This window comes from Aotus nancymaae, unplaced genomic scaffold (genome assembly GCF_030222135.1).
Source record: "Aotus nancymaae isolate 86718 unplaced genomic scaffold, 86718_ANA_hifiasm-v0.15.2.pri h1tg000016l, whole genome shotgun sequence".
NCBI classification, from domain to species: domain Eukaryota; kingdom Metazoa; phylum Chordata; class Mammalia; order Primates; family Aotidae; genus Aotus; species Aotus nancymaae.
Window position 1 is genome coordinate 81,510,623 of NW_026988428.1, and position 17,200 is coordinate 81,527,822.

The window sequence follows — 17,200 nt, forward strand, 5'->3', positions numbered from 1 at the left end:
TGGTATAATACCAAAAAACAATATCCACAATTATCTAAAAATACTTATAAAATATTTCTCTCTTTTCCACTACGTATCTGAATGATCCTGGATTCAAAACAATATGTTGTAACAGATTGAATTCAGAAGCAGATATTAGAATCCATTTATCTATTAAGCCAGACACAAACAAGTTTTACAAAAATGTGGAAAAAAAACCCGTCTCATTATTATTTTTTTAAATAGCTATTTTTAAAATTAAATGTGATTTATTTTGCTAAGCAATAGTTTATTATTGCTGTTTTAAAATAAAATGTTAAATACATATTTTAAATTTTTCTGAATTTTAATTCCTAATGTGGCAAATATTAAGTCTTTTCAGAGCTTTTTATCTTTTAGAGTACAAAAGATGCCTAAGGCCAAAAAGTTTTGAGAATGGCTGTATACACTGAGCTCCATGCCGTAAGAGGAAAATGAAGCCAATATCTCCTTACAAAGGAGACATACACATCAAAGCAACAACATACACCTTTCATTCCAACACTGCTGAGTCATCGATGGCACTTTTAGATCTTAGGCAGGTAACAGCAAGTTTCTAAGAGAAATGTATAAAAGCCCTTTTATAGTATTGATCCCCTTAGTTCTTGGAAGTTAATGAAAGAGAAAAGTTTAAACAACTAAATTAATACTAATAGCAGTTAACTTGTATGAATTAAGTGTGTCAATAGTAAGTGTTAACGGAAGAGATTGGAAAAACTGATTTTGCCAATCACTCAAGGTGCTCAAACCAATCACAGGAACATGTAGTTTTATTTATGTAGCAACTGATAAGATAAAATCAACAGAGACCAAAACTCCTTTCACAGTGTTACAGTCAATCATTAAACACGAAATGAGTGTCTGACTTTGCCCCGTTGGCATTTCTAATGGCCAGAGAAACAGAATTTAAAATAAAGAAGAACATATAAGGTAAGTAATGTAAATGTACACTGTACTTTGAAATGTATTCTGGAATGAAGTTTATATCAAGATTGTTTGATTTATATAATGAGAAATCCCTGAATAATTATTAAACTATCAATTCATAAAGTTTAAATTGTATAAACAAAGTCCTTCTGTGTGTGTGTGTATGTAAATTTCAATGATAGTTTTCATGTATAACAAATTGTTGAGAGAATAAAGCAAGATTAATTACTATATCTGCAGGTGTTGGGTAAAATATTTTTAAGATAAAAAATTTAAAAAGAATAATTATTACAACAAATTGTTGGGGATGTTGTTAGAAAACTCTTCTCTTAGAGAAGGCACCATCCCAGAAAGGTTAAATCATATGGTAAAGGTCAATATCTGACTTCTACCTGGCCCAAAGTACAATTCAAATTCAAAGAAAACAAAGGGGTAAATTAAAAACTTTAAAACCACAGATAATTATAGATATTTTAATCACAATCAGCATGTGTAGTTGAAAAATTGTAACTAGTGAAAGTAGACACAGCCCTGAAGAAACAAGTGGTAAGAAAATAAAGTGCCTGTTATGGAGCCATCAATTTAGATGTTTTTCGTCTATTAGTTGATGAAACTGGCTTTCATTTTTAATGTGTACTCCCACTTCCTATAATTCCTCTATTTTCAAATAGAATTTCAAATTCACAAACTCGAAATGCGACACTTGGCTTCACACTGAATTTGCTACTTTAATAATGTAAATTAGCTTTCTAGAAAATACAACAGAAAAAAAACAGAAAACTTAAAATATTTAAAAGGCACTTATAAACTCTAATTTATTGAACATTTTGAGGATGTTTACATGCTAGGTATTACAACAGGCAAAAGAATACCAAGAAAATTAAGAGTGAGTTCCTGCCTTCCAGAGCTTATATTCAGTAGGAGAGAAAAAGGGAGAATTATAGCACGAGGTACAATGGGATAATAACTATGAGAACAGAGGGCATATTACATGAGTATAGCATAAAATAGTGATAAAAAAAATTAGTTGTCAAAGTGATCTTAGTAAATTGAAAATACCAAATCAAGCAAAATAATTTTATCCACTAAAGAAAATGTCTAGAAGAAAAATATATTTTTCTCCAAAATCTTTTTTTTTGAGACAGAGTCTCGTTCTATCACCCAGGATGGAAGGCAGTGGTATGATCTTGGCTCACTGCAACCTCTGCCTCCCAGGTTCAGGCAATTCTCTGCCTCAACCTCCCAAGTAGCTGGGATTACAGGCGCCTGCCACTGCGCCCAGCTAATTTTTGTATTTTTAGTAGAAATGGGGTTTTACCATGTTGGCCAGGCTGGTCTTGAACCCCTGACCTTGTGATCCACCTGTCTTGACCTCCCAAAGTGCTGGGATTACAGACCTGAGCCACCATGCCCTGCTTCCCCCAAATTTCATAATCTGCAACAGCATAGAAAACTAACTGCCACTCAGTAGAGGTAATAAAATAACCATCAGCTAATGGCAGAGCCTAAAATGAAAATAAAAGAGTACTAAGATATTTCCAGTATAGTGAACTCTATTCAAACCATTAATAGAAGATAAATTATAGAATCTAATATGTTAGATGGTATAATAAATTGGAATCCTGGGGGTTCTTGATAAATTGCTAAAAAAAAAAAAAGATATAATAAAACAGGATATTTGGTAAGCATGAACTTTTTCCTTACTGGGAGCTTACTTTTGGCTTATCTCATACCTGCTTTCTGGGTCTCAAAACTACATTCATCCAGGAGATCCACAAATCTAATCATTTTCTCTAAATGAAAATGTATTTTACATTATCTCTAAAAGTGATTTACAAGCAAATTGAAGTGTTAATCAAATCAGAAAAGTATTACAATTTCCAACCATTAATCGATCAGGTACGTGGTAGACACTGCTGCGAAGCTATCAAGTTGCTTCCAACTGTGAAGAGTAACTAAAGGGAAGACCCAGTCCTCTCGTCAGGACATTTATAATACCTTTATAACAATGAACATTAACTCAAGAAATAATTCAGAAACAATGTATGACAATATGGACTTAGCATAGATGATGCATAATATTGGTGGCATCTTAAAAGGAAGAAGGCACAATTTTTTAAAACAAGCTCATATAAAATATTATTTTTGAAGTCAAAGATCTAGGTTAGATTTTCAGCTTTATAATTCTTTTGGGTGGCTCCAAGCAAGTTCTATGTTCCCACTGACTCTCAATTTTTCAACTTTAAAGATGTATTTTTATTCACCCAATCTGTTTCACAGAATTTTTGTGAGGATCAAATGATAAAGCATGTGAACTGAAAAGTACTTAAAAAGATTATGTGGGTGTCTGTATTTCATAAGCCTCAATTGGGAAATTATTGTGAGTCAGAAAAACAAGGAAATCTCACAATAAAAAATAAACAAGTCATAGTCTATTTTATATAATTCATGTTTGGGAGCATTTCTTACTCAGAAACAACGTTCGATTCTTCATGTTTTAGAATCTTTCATTTCAATGAATTCCAATTTTAACTCAGCACTGAATTTACACATTTTGATGTCAGTGTGATATAATTAAACACTGAGAAAAAATCTACTCCATAGTGAAAGATTTACTTACATCTCAATATTTTATCATAAAATTGTTAGATTTCCTCTGAATATTTTTACAGCATTCTGTTACTTCATTTAAAAATTTTGTATTAAAAAATACCCAAGAGTGCTTTGAGAGGGAAAAAAGACTACAATATCCTCACAAGCAGAAATAATGTCTTCCATTTTTCAATGTTCCCATCTAAATTTTAATTAAAATCATGCATTTTATTAATTATCATTTAATGTACAATTGGTTGCACTGCATATTTAACTTACAATTTTTAAGGTTGCTACATAGTCTTTATACCTTTAAATTTAATGTTAACAGAAGATTCTTTTTATCTAATACAGCATTATTTGCTTGACCATCTCTTTGTGGTTTGGTAATAAGATTGCTCAAGAATTTTCACTATTGTAAATCACTCTGATACTAAAATACTTATTGTAAGTTTTTTTCATTTCATTACCATATTATTTTTATAAAGCAACTTGAGTTTCTAGAGTTAGAGTAGCTAAATATTTTACGGACTGCCTAGAGCAATCTTACCATTGCCACTAGTTTAATATTGCACAATTTTTTGCAAAATCTCATTAGTATTGGCTTTCATGATTTAAAAATATTTAGTAGCTTATCAAGAATAAAATATATTGTCCTATAAAAAATTAAGCTTTTAGCTGAGAAGTAAATTTTAATTGTAAAGCTTTAGAAGTATTTTTCTTTCAATTTGAGCCCTCAATAATACTCATTGAGCTTCTAAGAACAGTATTTTGATCATCCCTTCCCTTGCAAAATCAACCCATAATGGGCAAAACTTAAGGCCAGAGAAAATTCTTAAAAGGACGGTTGGATGCCTCCAAAACATGATAGCTGGCTGCCCTCAAGGTGGCTTCACAATGAAGCATAACTGGTTAAATATACCAAAGTTCAGGGTCAAAACTTAACTACATTGCAGACTTAGAAAGCTGGTATTTTCATCCCATCACAAGTGGATCCATTTCTCATAAGAAAACACACATTATCAGGAGGCTGAGGCAGGAGAATTGCCTGAACCCAGGAGGCGGAGGTTGCAGTGAGCCGAAATCGCGCCATTGCACTCCAGCCTGGGTAACAAGAGCGAAACTCCATCTCAAAAAAAAAAAAAAAAAAAAAAAAAGAAAACACACATTACTTCTGGCGGTAAATCTGAGGTATTATACTGAGTCCAATTTATGTGTTATAGATTATAATATTGGTGGTGTTTTAAAAGGTAGAAAGCACAGTTTTCAAAAACAAGCTTATTGTAAATATTATTTTGCAGTCAAAAATCTGGGTTAGATTCCCGATTTATAATTCTTTCTTGGTGGCTCCAAGCAAGTTCTGTGTTCCCTCTGACTCTCAATTTTTCATCTATAAAAAGTTGCATTTTCATTTACCCAATCTGTTTCACAGAATTTTTGTGAGGATTCAATGATAAAGCATGTGACCTGAAAAGTACTTTAAGAGATGTTGTGGGCATCTGTATATTAGAAGCCTCAAATGGGGAAGTATTGTAATTTACCATGAGCAATATGGCAGTCATTCAGACTGGAGTTGTCTTGCGGACAGGTCTAGGACAACTTCTCCTCACCAGTAGGCTTATCCAGAGACTCATATTATAACCAAATGTTTGCTTAGAAGATTCTGGTGTATAAGAAGAGAAATGTTATCTTTTAAACATTTAATGGTAAGAGACTATTATAACAAGAATAATTTATGTTTACATTTGAGATAGTCGATCCTGTAATTTCCCAAACTATAGCTCAATGGTCTGATGAAGGAAAATAATATTACATAAAACATAATGTGTACTCAATACATACTATATATTTGTTTTCTCACTGCAGGACTTCTCCCAGATTTTAATATGCCAATGTTCGTTATTGATATCTAAAAGAAAAATCTCCTAAATCCCATTTCCTAAGTATAATTTTTGGAGAAGTAGGTAGAACATCTATTAATATCTCTCAGAAATAGGAAGCCAAGGTTTGGAATATGGATCTATAAAACTTTAAAGACTCCAGTTTTTTCTCCCAGATAGATGCTACAGGAAGAGAAAAATAGAACAATTAGAGTCAGTGATGAAGCAGCTACATTGACTGGGGTACATACCCTGGAGTTCATTGTGGTTTTATGGGAAAATTTAGGACGTGGACACACACCAGGAGTTTAGGAGTGGGTTTAGTAGGCAGAAGAGAAGAGAAAGAGAAACAGCTCTCTCTATAGAGAGAGGTGTCTCCTAGTGGAAAGGACCGGCTGGTGGCAAATGCTCCGGATTTTACTGTCTGAGGTTTGAGGGGGTGATATCTGATTTACATAGGGCTCAGAGATTGGTTTCATCAGATATGACGTTTGTATAGTGCATGCAAGGGGAAGGCTGGTCACCCTATCCTAATCTTATAATGCAAATGGACTTTCCAGTTGATCAACACCATCCTGTCTGCTTCTTACTGTACACATGACTGACAAAGAGAAGGAAAGATGGACCCGCCATCTTGAATAGATCTAGTCCTTTGTTCCGGCCAACATTCACACGTGCAAGCTCCCAGCTTGCTTGTCTATGTCTACAGCTCCTCTGTGCCTGCAGCTCCTCTGTGTCTGCAGCTCCTCTGTGTCTGCAGCTCAACTTTACAGGCTGCTCTTTGTTAGAAAATGATTGAGGCTGCTTTTCATCAAAAAGGAAACCCTTAAACAAGGACTCCCATACTCTTACTACCTGCTTAAGTAATTTCTTCTTACCTCCTATACAAGTGAGACTCAAATTACTGAGAATTGATGAGAAGCAGAAACTAACCACCTGAACTGTAAGCTAAGGAAATGGTACCTGAGAACTGTCGAGGGTACCTGAGAATGGAGCAGACACAGAGAAAAGCACAGGTGAGACAGGAAGAAAGAAAAACCAATTTCTGGTGATACTAAATTCTTAGCTCAAGTAGTGTCTCAAGTCAACTGTACCCTTGAATATTTAATTTCTATAAACCTAGAAATATCTCATTTATCTCCCTCTCTCTCTTCTTAAACCAATTTGGAACTAAAATAAGTTTTACCTATTAACATGGGCAATATTTCGATAGAAGTCTTCAACTTTGCATCTGTGGCTGATTTTTATATGTTTCTATTACTAACCAATACTCCTTAAGATCACCATATTTCTTATGTATGTAAAGATCATTTAACATATATATGAACAAGGCTTTTGAGCATGTCATGCTCTTGTGGTATACATTTTTCGGGCGATTTATTTTCTCTCTGCTCTGACCTATTATACATTTTAAAAAAATGTATTATTCAACGTAAATGTGTTTTATTGGCAAGTTCTCAATTTTTACCCTCTGTACTTCTTCCAGGCATGATAATGAATTAAATGCAAAGGTTCCTAACCCTTCCATTTATACATATTTCTCTGACCCAGTAAGGTGCTTTTTGTTACTGGATTTTAGCACATGTTCTGTGTATCCCAAGCACACAAAACAGTATCTGGCATCTAATAGATTTCAAAGTTGTTGGATTTCTTCTTAGACAATGTCATCAATCTGTTATTTTCTCTTCCTATGCCATTTGCTCTTTTTGGACTGTACGCTGCACTACAAGATCTGTTACATTTCATTCCCTGCCACCACCCTTACTCAAGAAAAGATGTTTCTAAGATGACTGATATTTTTATGTTTTTGACCTTTCATTTACTGTTGAATAAGAAGAATTACTTTCAGAAGAATGAATATCTAATGTTGGAATTTAATTGAAGATTGTTTGAGACTACAAACTCTATTTCCAACATAAATTACATTGATAAAGTAACTACATTTTCACTTTTTCCTTAAAATTGATATTACTTGCTTCTGTTTCTCCCTGACTTCCACTACAAATATTTTCCTTTTCATCCTACTCGTGGTCCTTCTAAGCACTGGTTAATCCATAAATCATATCTCATAAATTAAATAGAATAGCATTTTAAAGGAAAGTATTGTATAAACAGCTTCCTGGCTTCGTGAGAAACAGAGCCAAGATCAATTAGTAATATCTATCATGGGCAAGAGTGACTACTAAATAAATCTGTTCCTCCAAATTTAGCCAAACATTTGTATGATACCATTAATATTATTTGACCAGAATATATCTTCATAGTCATTTAGCAACCAGAATTATAAATTAAACAGAAATTAGAAATTGAATACCTTCTGCTAACTTTTTCATTTAAAAAGTGAAAACTCAAAAACATCTTACATTTCACAAAGCTAAAATTTCAGAAATAAAATGGTCCTTTTTAACCTTTTTTTACAAATCCATGTTAACTCAAATAAGCTTTCCACTAATAAAAAATACTAATATTTCCTTTTTTAAAAAAATGCCTTTTGATAATATCAGAGTGAAAATAATGTTTTCTAGAAGGAGTTAATGTGGATGCCCCGTACACAAATCTTAACTCTAACTAATTATAAGTTTAGTTCACTCAATGTAACTAGAATTAGTCAGAAAAATCTGATTTTTTCCTGTCTCAAGCAAACAAAATGTAAGTTCACTAGTTTAGGAAATATTGGCTGGAACTGCTAAGGAATAGCTTGTTCTTATTATGGTGAAAATAGATTTACACATTTTTATGTACTATTTCTACATAATACAAAATGGCACATATTATGGAAGCAGAACAATTGTATTATTTAGTTGTACCAACAGAAAAAAAGTGAAATTGGCAGAAATTTATTCCCACTATAGCAGTCAAAAAACATTTTGTTATTATGAATTTGCCATACATTATTGTCATTTTTCATACTCCCAAAGGGGAAAAACATATTTGATTGAAAAGAATATGTAGTTCTCATGAGGTATGATTTTTCTCATGCACTAGTTCTTTTAGCCACAATCACGAGGAGCAGCTTCTTGACATTTAGAGAAACATTTCATTTCCAGAAGGTGGCGCTGTAGAATAGTTAAAAACGCAGGTTTGTTTTCCATCAGAAACAAAGCAGATGTTCCTTAACATTCAAGTTAACTGCAATTCTGAAAACAGAGTATTCAAATTAAATAAATGTCCTACTGCCCTTTCTTTGCTAGCATTTTAAACTCAGTATTTTCCTATATCTGTGAACTAATTGTCTAGGCAAACTAGCAGTACAACAATTTAGAAAGTGCAATATTAAAAACAAAATAAGCAAAAATATTAAGAGATGTGTTAGAAAAGTAGGCCAGGCTTACAAGAGAAATATCAGCTTCTGCTTTGAGTTTTAATAAAATTCATCTATAAATGTATCTGAATAACATTTCATGCCATACAATTGTATTATACTCATATGTAAAATCATAGAATTCACATGCAAAAATCAGATAATTAACCGTAGAAATTCATGATCTTCTAGTGATTATTTAAAATATTTCTGGCATTATTAAAACCTTAGGCTTTAATAAGCATACGGGGAAACCGAAGAAAGAGTAAAAACATGAGAATTCTTCAGAAAAGAAAGTAGAATTTCTTAATTCTTGAATTTTCTAGAATTCTTAGAAATCTTTACCTAATAAAACATGTGTAGCATTATATATGTAATAAATTTTGACTACAGTAAATTGATCTGTTTCCTATGCAAAGACAGATGAAGAACATTTGTGACATTGCCTGAGATTGTATTTATAGCACATTTATTTATTTATGTAAGCAACAAGAACCTATTCAGTGGTCAAGTGAAAACTATTATATTTAGAAGGGAAAAGAAAAAGTCGACTTAAAACTGTTGACTCATAGTTTACTGGAAGAATAGGAAATTTTAGTCATAATCATTTTTATGCTGGGAGCTATTTTTGTCTATCTGAGTATTGTTGTTTACCAGTTGTTACATCACACAAACTACAAATGTATCTCTAATAAAATTCTAAGCATGTGATAACAGCAGACAATGAATAGAAATATACTTGAAATTTGTCATGCACAATGTACTTAGAGCAGCCTATAGTATCACAAATACATACATGAGTTCCACTTTTACTTTTATGAAATTATCGTTAAGATGCACCACGGTTTAAAATATCTGTTGAAATGGAAGGCATAGATCCATGACTTAAATATTTGAAGAGTCGTGCTATTATACTTAATCTGTTTTTCTTGAAATATGTAACACAAATATTTGAATTATTAAAATCTAATAATTATAGCTTGATTTTTCTTAAATTAAGGCTTTTCTATAGTCTCAATGTGCAATGTGTTGTAGAAATATGTATACCACAGCCAATGTTAGGATTTGGGAGGATGTCTAAGCCAGTGATTTATCTTAAGAGAAGAGGAGTGACGATACTAAAATTACATGTGACACTTTGTAATATTCATATTTCTACTAATACATCATCTCTGAATGCAATAAACTCTACTCAAGTATTTTTAAATGTGTAAATGACAATTATTCTTTAAATTCTTCTAAATTTTTTTTTTCCTGAAAATACATATTTTCAGAAAAGGAATGTTCAGTTAAAAAACTACAGAATATATATTTTTCAAATATTAATATTAGGAATTAAGCAGATCAAATATTCAAAGTCAAATCAATATTTTTACTTCACAGGCAAATATAGAAATAAGTTCTTACAATTCTCTGAGTATAACAACTTATGTACAGAATATAACTGAAACTATAGAACTAATATAGTGCAAATTCTAGACACAATTTTGCTCAGTGGGCAGGGTCATTCTATCATCCTACTGTAATCAAGCCCAGTATTATAAAACTGACACAACAGTATATTCTCTGTCAGACAAATTAAATACTCTTCACCCAAGACAGGATAATCCAACAAATCTGTAAAGATGAAAGTAATATATGACAATAAGTGAAGGAGAAAAACTAATATCTTTTCTACACCTATCACAAGGCTCATAGCTAAGTCATCTATAATAAAAGATGAACAAAAATGCATATAAATGTATTGGATAAAAGTTTTGTGTGGTGTTGGAGCCTTCAGAAATGAAAACTCAAAGAAATAGATACTTGTGTATTTTTATGCTAAATTCAATGAAGAAGTGGCTAGTCGTGCACGAATGTGGTTGAAAGACAAAAGGAGATGTATAATCTAATGGTAATAAACTTGGGGGAACTTAGCAAGGCCTGTTTGTTTAAATTCGACTCTGTGTCCCTCTGTTTTCAGTAACATATACATTTCTTTTCTCTGTGTATGAGGAGAGTACTTCTCCAAAGAAAAGTCTTATGACCTACTTTGGAAGAAAGGCAGAGAATTCTTTTACAATCTGCTTCAGGAGAGAAGGGCAGGAGAAGGTCAGAGAGTAAATTTCCTGTTTCTGCTCTTTCCTTAAATGCCAAAATGCCATGTTTTGGGGTAGCATGTACTAATACCCATTAATATAAATTTGGACAGTGACTGCCTCTGGGAGGAAAGGTAGCAGTTGTTTTGGAAGACATATTGGTAAATTTTCCCTGGCATGATAGAAATGTTCCATATCTTGACAAGATTAGACAGGTCTACGCACTTTTCAAAATGTATCAAGCCGTGCACTTAAGATCTTTCCATCTCTTTTTGATGAAGTTGTTTGCTTTTTTCTTGTAAATTTGTTTAAGATCTTTGTAGATTCTAGATATTAGCCCTTTGTCAGATGACAGATTACAAACATATTTTCCCATTCTGTTGGTTCCTGGTTCACTCTAATGATAGTTTCTTTTGCTGTGTGTGCAGAAGCTCTTTAGTTTAATTAGATCCCATTTGTCTATTTTGGCTTTTGTTGCCATTGCTTTTGGTGTTTTAGTCATGAAGTCCTTGCCCATGCCTATGTCATGAATAGTATTGTCTAGAGTTTTTATGATCTTAGGTCTTATGTTTAAATCTTTGATCCATCTGGAGTTAATTTTTGTATAAGGTATAAGGAAGAGTCCAGTTTCAGCTTTCTGCATACAGCTAGCCAGTTTTCCCAAACCCATTTATTAAATAGGGAATCCTTTCCCCATTGCTTGTTTTTGTCAGGTTTGTCAAAGATCAGATGGTTACAGATATGTGGCAAAAAGTGCACGAAGGATATGAACAGACACTTCTCAAAAGAAGACTTTTATGCAGCCAATAAACATATGAAGAAAAGCTCATCATCACTGGTCATTAGAGAAATGCAAATCAAAACTACATTGAGATACCATCTCACACCAGTTAGAATGGCAAGCGTTAAAAAATCAGGAGACAACAGATACTGGAGAGGATGTGGAGAAATAGGAACACTTTTACACTGTTGGTGGGAGTGTAAATTAGTTCAACCATTGTGGAAGACAGTGTGATGATTCCTCAAGGATCTAGAACTAGAAATACCATTTGACCCAGCAATCCCATTACTGGGTATATACCCAAAGGATTATAAGTCATTCTATTATAAAGACACATGCACATGTATGTTTATTGCAGCACTGTTCACAATAGCAAAGACTTAGAACCAATCCAAATGCCCACCAATGATAGACTGGATAAAGAAAATGTGGCACGTATACACCATGGAATACTATGCAGCTGTGAAAAGGATGAGTTCATGTCCTTTGCAGGGACATAGATAAAGCTGAAAACCATCATTCTCAGCAAACTGACACAAGAAGAGAAAACCAAACAAACACAGCATGTTCTCACTCATAAGTGGGTGTTGAACAATGAGAACACATGGATACAAGGAGGGGAACATCACACACTGGGGCCTGTTGGGAAAGGGGCTAGAGGAGAGGTAGCAGGGTGTGGAGGATAGGAAGGGATAACATTAGGAGAAATACCTAATGTAGTTGACAGTGTGATGGATGCAGCAAACCACCATGGTACGTGTATACCTATGTAACAAACCCTGCATGTTCTGCACATGTACCCCAGAACTTAAAGTATAATAATAATAATAAAAATTTATAAGACAACTAAAAAAAATCTATGCATCTCACTGTGTGTAAACTATATCTCGAGAAAAATGATCATAGTCAAAAAATAGATTTTTTAAAGGAACATTTTTAAAAGCTGTCCTAAAAAAAATTTATGGGAAAGAAGAAAAATTTATCTCCTTACTGCATCAACTTTGTCTCCAGTAGGCAAGAAAATGAATAAAGAAATAAATGTCAATAATTTTTTTAAAAAAAAAGCTATTTGTAACACATATAGTCAAGTTAGAAGTAATACAAAACAGATGTGGAAATGCAAAAGGCACAGAAGCAGGATCAAAACCTATTGGCAATCAATTGTTAAAAAAAATTGGTGCTTATGATCAAGAAGCAAAGATATGTGAATAAAACAGATTCTATATTACACTAGGAGAGTAAAACGTGTGTGTGTATACACATATTATCAAACAAGTCAGAAAGATATAAATATCTCAAGATTTGTTTAAAGACCAATGCAATTTCAGAAGTACAGGAGAAGCTATTAAGAAGGCCTTATCTAAATAACTTTAACCTTAAGGGGTAAAAATAGAAGTAAAGGAAACTAGCACAGTGACCGGCATGCTCTGGAGTTGCACCACAATGAAATTCTTGAAGGACAATAATATTTATGTATTTTCCAAATGTCCACAAAGTAATTCCAGCTTGATCATCCCTATCTCTTATGTTTTATATTTTGATTATCTGGCTGGTATGGTAACACACCATGATTAGTGATAAAACTAGCCAATAACCAATCTGGCAGCTTCAACTAAATTTTTATTTTCATTTTTAAGACAGCAATTAGCCAAACCTCATCTTCTGCACCTCTTTCCTGAGATTGCATATTTCAGTTTTTTTCCCACTTGAGCAACCCTGTAAGCCATAAAGCAGTGAGCATTTTCTGAGGCTGCTCCGAAGAGACAAATATGAGTAAGAGAAAAAATAATGCATCCGAAGAGCCTAGTACTTAACTTGGAGAAACATGAGCAGTTTACTTTAGTTAACAGATTTCAGCATAGAAGAATATATGTTTTTTTAATTTTATTTTTTAAAGAGTTAGAGGAATTTAAAAACCAATCCTTTGTGTGTACTTTGTATTAGTTGTTGAACATTAATTTTACAAGCACTTAATGATCTAAGGTAGATTGTTTTCTATGGTTACCGTTTTGTTTCTCTTTTCAGAATGGAACTCTAGACTTTATGAAATCATGTTTCCAGTGGTCCATCTGTGACCATTGTTTCTTGACTCCTTAACAACCCATGGGGAGAGCTGTAGGAATCTCTAAGATGTGAACCTGTGAAAGAATGTTTATTTCATAGGAGGCTGAGGCAGGAGAATTGCCTGAACCCGGGAGGCGGAGGTTGCGGTGAGCCGAGATCGCGCCATTGCACTCCAGCCTGGGTAACGAGCGAAACTCCGTCTCAAAAAAAAAAAAAAAAAAAAAAAAGAATGTTTATTTCAATTACTGTAATAATTAGTAACTGATATTTAAAAAATTATAGTAAAATATATATGTTTATAAATAAATGGGGCAGTTATTTATAAACATACATATTTTAATATAATTTTAATATTATATAATTTAATAACTGACCTGTTATTTATAAACATATATTTTAATATGTTTATACTAAATTAATATAAACCTATTAATATATTTTAATATATGTTAAAAAATTAATGTTAAAAAATATTAACTGTTTTAATATAATTTTTAAAATATGTAATTTAATAGCTGCCCCCAGTTATTTATAAACATACATATTTTATTATAATTTTTAAATATTATGTAATATTTATATATTTTTTGTAATATTTTTGGACTTGCACCTAGAAATAGTTTGGCCCGGGCATGCTGTTTTTGTACTATAAGATTTGTAATATTCTCATTTTGGACTTGCACCTAGAAATAGTCACTTTGGGCTGCACACAGTGGCTCACATCTGTAATCCCAGCACTTTGTGAGGCCAAGGTGGGTGGATCACGAGACAAGAGATTGAGACCATTCTGGCCAACATGGTGAAACCCCGTCTCTACTAAAAATACAAAATAGCAGGGCATGGTGGCACACTCCTATAGTTCCAGTTACTCAAGAGGCTGAGGCAGGAGGATCACAGGGGGTGGAGGCTGCAGGGAGCTGAGATCACATCATTGCACTCCAGCCTGAAGGACAGAGTGAGATTCCATCCAAAAAAACAAAAACTAAAACAAATTTAAATTTTTATTTTTAAATGTTTTTAATTTTTATTTAAAAATTTAAAAAGAAATAGTTTCAGTCTATTCTGATTCTATTTTCTATAAGTAAATTTTTAAGAACAATAATTACTTGAATTTATGTCTATTGTAGGAGTTAATACAGTTTTTATCTAAATTTCTTAACAAAAATACTCAAAATGGAGCAGTGTAAACAAGACAAAAGTTCTCTCACTCGTGTTTCCACTTTCTTTCTTTTATATCTAAGATGACAGTAAGAACCTGTAATAATACAGCTTTGCCATGTTCAGTGCAAGGTTTCCTCACTATCTCCCAGTTGGTTGATCACCATCAACTGTGCGTTGAGGGCAAGGGAGTGGACAGGAGAGTGCACAGATAATTCTTTTAAGAGCACAACTAGAATAATCAGGCATCATTCCTCTCCATATTTCATTGACTACAACCGGTAACTTGCCCACATCTAATTGAAAGAAAGGTTTGAAAAGATGGCCTTTGGCTGGTTAGCCATCCTGAGGGTAAAGAATACCGGGGAACAACTTGCAGTCTACCACCCAAATATCAGGTGTACAAGAAGAGGAAAGGCACAGCTGTCATTTTTCAAGGCAATGATCAAATACCACTGGATAAGAATTTTGAACTTTTCTACTATGGCAGTGAAATAATCTCCTTGATTATTGAGGAAGAATTGTGTTATCTTGGTGGAATTTATTTGTCCCTTATTACTTATGGTTTCTATTTTCATTTCTGTATGAAATTATTTGTCCATTACTGCTATAGTAACCATAATAACTGATTTGCCTGTGATCATCCTGACTTATATTCATTGTTTTAGTGTAATGTAAATATTCAGGAGGCAGAGGCGGGCAGATCACCTGAGGTTGGGAGTTCGAGATCAGCCTGACGAACATGGAGAGACACTGCCTCTACTAAAAATACAAAATTAGCCAGGTGTTGTGGCACATGCCTGTAATCCCAGCTACTCGGGAGGCTGAGGCAGGAGAATTATTTGAACCTGGGAGGTGGAGGTTGTGGTGAACCGAGATCATGCCATTGCACTCCAGCCTAGGCAACAAGAGTGACATTTCAATATATATATTCAATAAATGAATTATATATTCTAAATATGTATCCATTTTATTCTCAGATGTATTTAGTTACCCTATAATTATTTTTAAATAAATAATTAGAAAATATTCTCTCCTTGGAGCTGCACATATCCTGTGATGTATATGCTGCCAAACCAGTAGTGGGGCATGAGAGATACTTTAAAGGTCAAACACAGATTGGCTTTTGCAGATCAATGCAATTCTCTCAAAACCTTTGTATGCTTTTGGTCTAGTTGTGTCCAGTCAGAACCATGGGCAAATAATCATAACCAAAGACCTAACCCAGACAATGTTGCTATGCATGCAGACTGCCTTTTTTTTTTATTGACTGGTTTCTTTGCTTAGCACAGTTTGCTCTCCTTCAATTTAAGGGTGTCTACTTTGAACTATCTGAAAATATTAGTTTAGGCAGGAAAGCATCACTTTTAGCCTAACCTTTGAAACTATAATGAACCTCAATTAACTGAGAGGTTTTAATGTGGGCACTTGAAAATGTCAGAGGGCTATTTACTGCCAAGCCTGCTTTTTTAAAATCACCTATTATAACTAGCTCAAGTACATATTGTCACAGAACATTACACAAGTAACAGCAAACATAGATAAACATTGTATGTTTTTTCAGTGTTTTGAATCGTCCTCAGCGGTTCACAGAGGTTACATGTTCTTTTGGCAAGTAACCTCCCCTTTTAAGGATTGCAAATGACAGTTTTATTAAATGGTTTATCATAAAGAATTACTAACTTTCTAGCTTGCAATATCTGTGTTCTCACCCGCTCTCAAACCTTAGACAAAACCTTCATTTTTTTTATTATGCTGGAGTCCACTTCTAGTAACCAAGTCATGTTTCATTTCAGATGAGATGACATTAAAAATAGAAAGAGAGCCTAAAATCCAGCATTTTATACAAGATAAAAATTTATGTCTCACTAAATATCAAGTGATAGGTTGCTCGTGATTGGCAGGACAGGACAACTCTTCCATTCTCAGTATGTGACTTCAATCTCTGGATTTTGGGAAACAGCCTTTGCAATGACACAACTATCAGAAAGAGGGAAAGATTCCAGAATATTGCATGCTCTATTCTTTAAGGACAAAGCCAGAAGTACCAAATATATTCTGTTTAAATTTCATTATCTAGAGCTTAGACACATGATCCTACCTCTCAAAAGGAAGGCTGAAAAGACAGTCTTAAATTGGATGGGCATGTGAGCAGTTGAAACTCCATTGTGGAACCAGGTTAAGAAAAGATAAGGGGTGACAACTCTTGGGTTGATGTACTACTGTGATTCAGAAACAAATCTAAATATTTAAAGCAGGAAAAAATCATTAATACAGAGAATAGACTACTTTTTGCAATAATGATATGAAGAGCCACAGTTGTGGGCTCTGGGCTGGACCACAGCACAGTAGAACTGACATACCCAGGAACTGAGATCACCACTAGAACTATCACTAATGA

At 33.4% G+C, this 17,200-nt stretch overlaps 1 protein-coding gene across 1 annotated transcript in view; it reads left to right on the forward strand.

Moving 5' to 3' along the window:
* The first annotated feature begins 860 nt into the window (after positions 1–860).
* PIK3C2G (phosphatidylinositol-4-phosphate 3-kinase catalytic subunit type 2 gamma) overlaps positions 861–17,200 on the forward strand; it is a 419,361-nt gene continuing 403,021 nt past the window's right edge. Inside the window, exon 1 of the mRNA XM_064377719.1 lies at positions 861–948. The gene's annotated coding sequence lies outside the window, so the exon portion shown is untranslated. The remainder of the gene's footprint in view (positions 949–17,200) is intronic.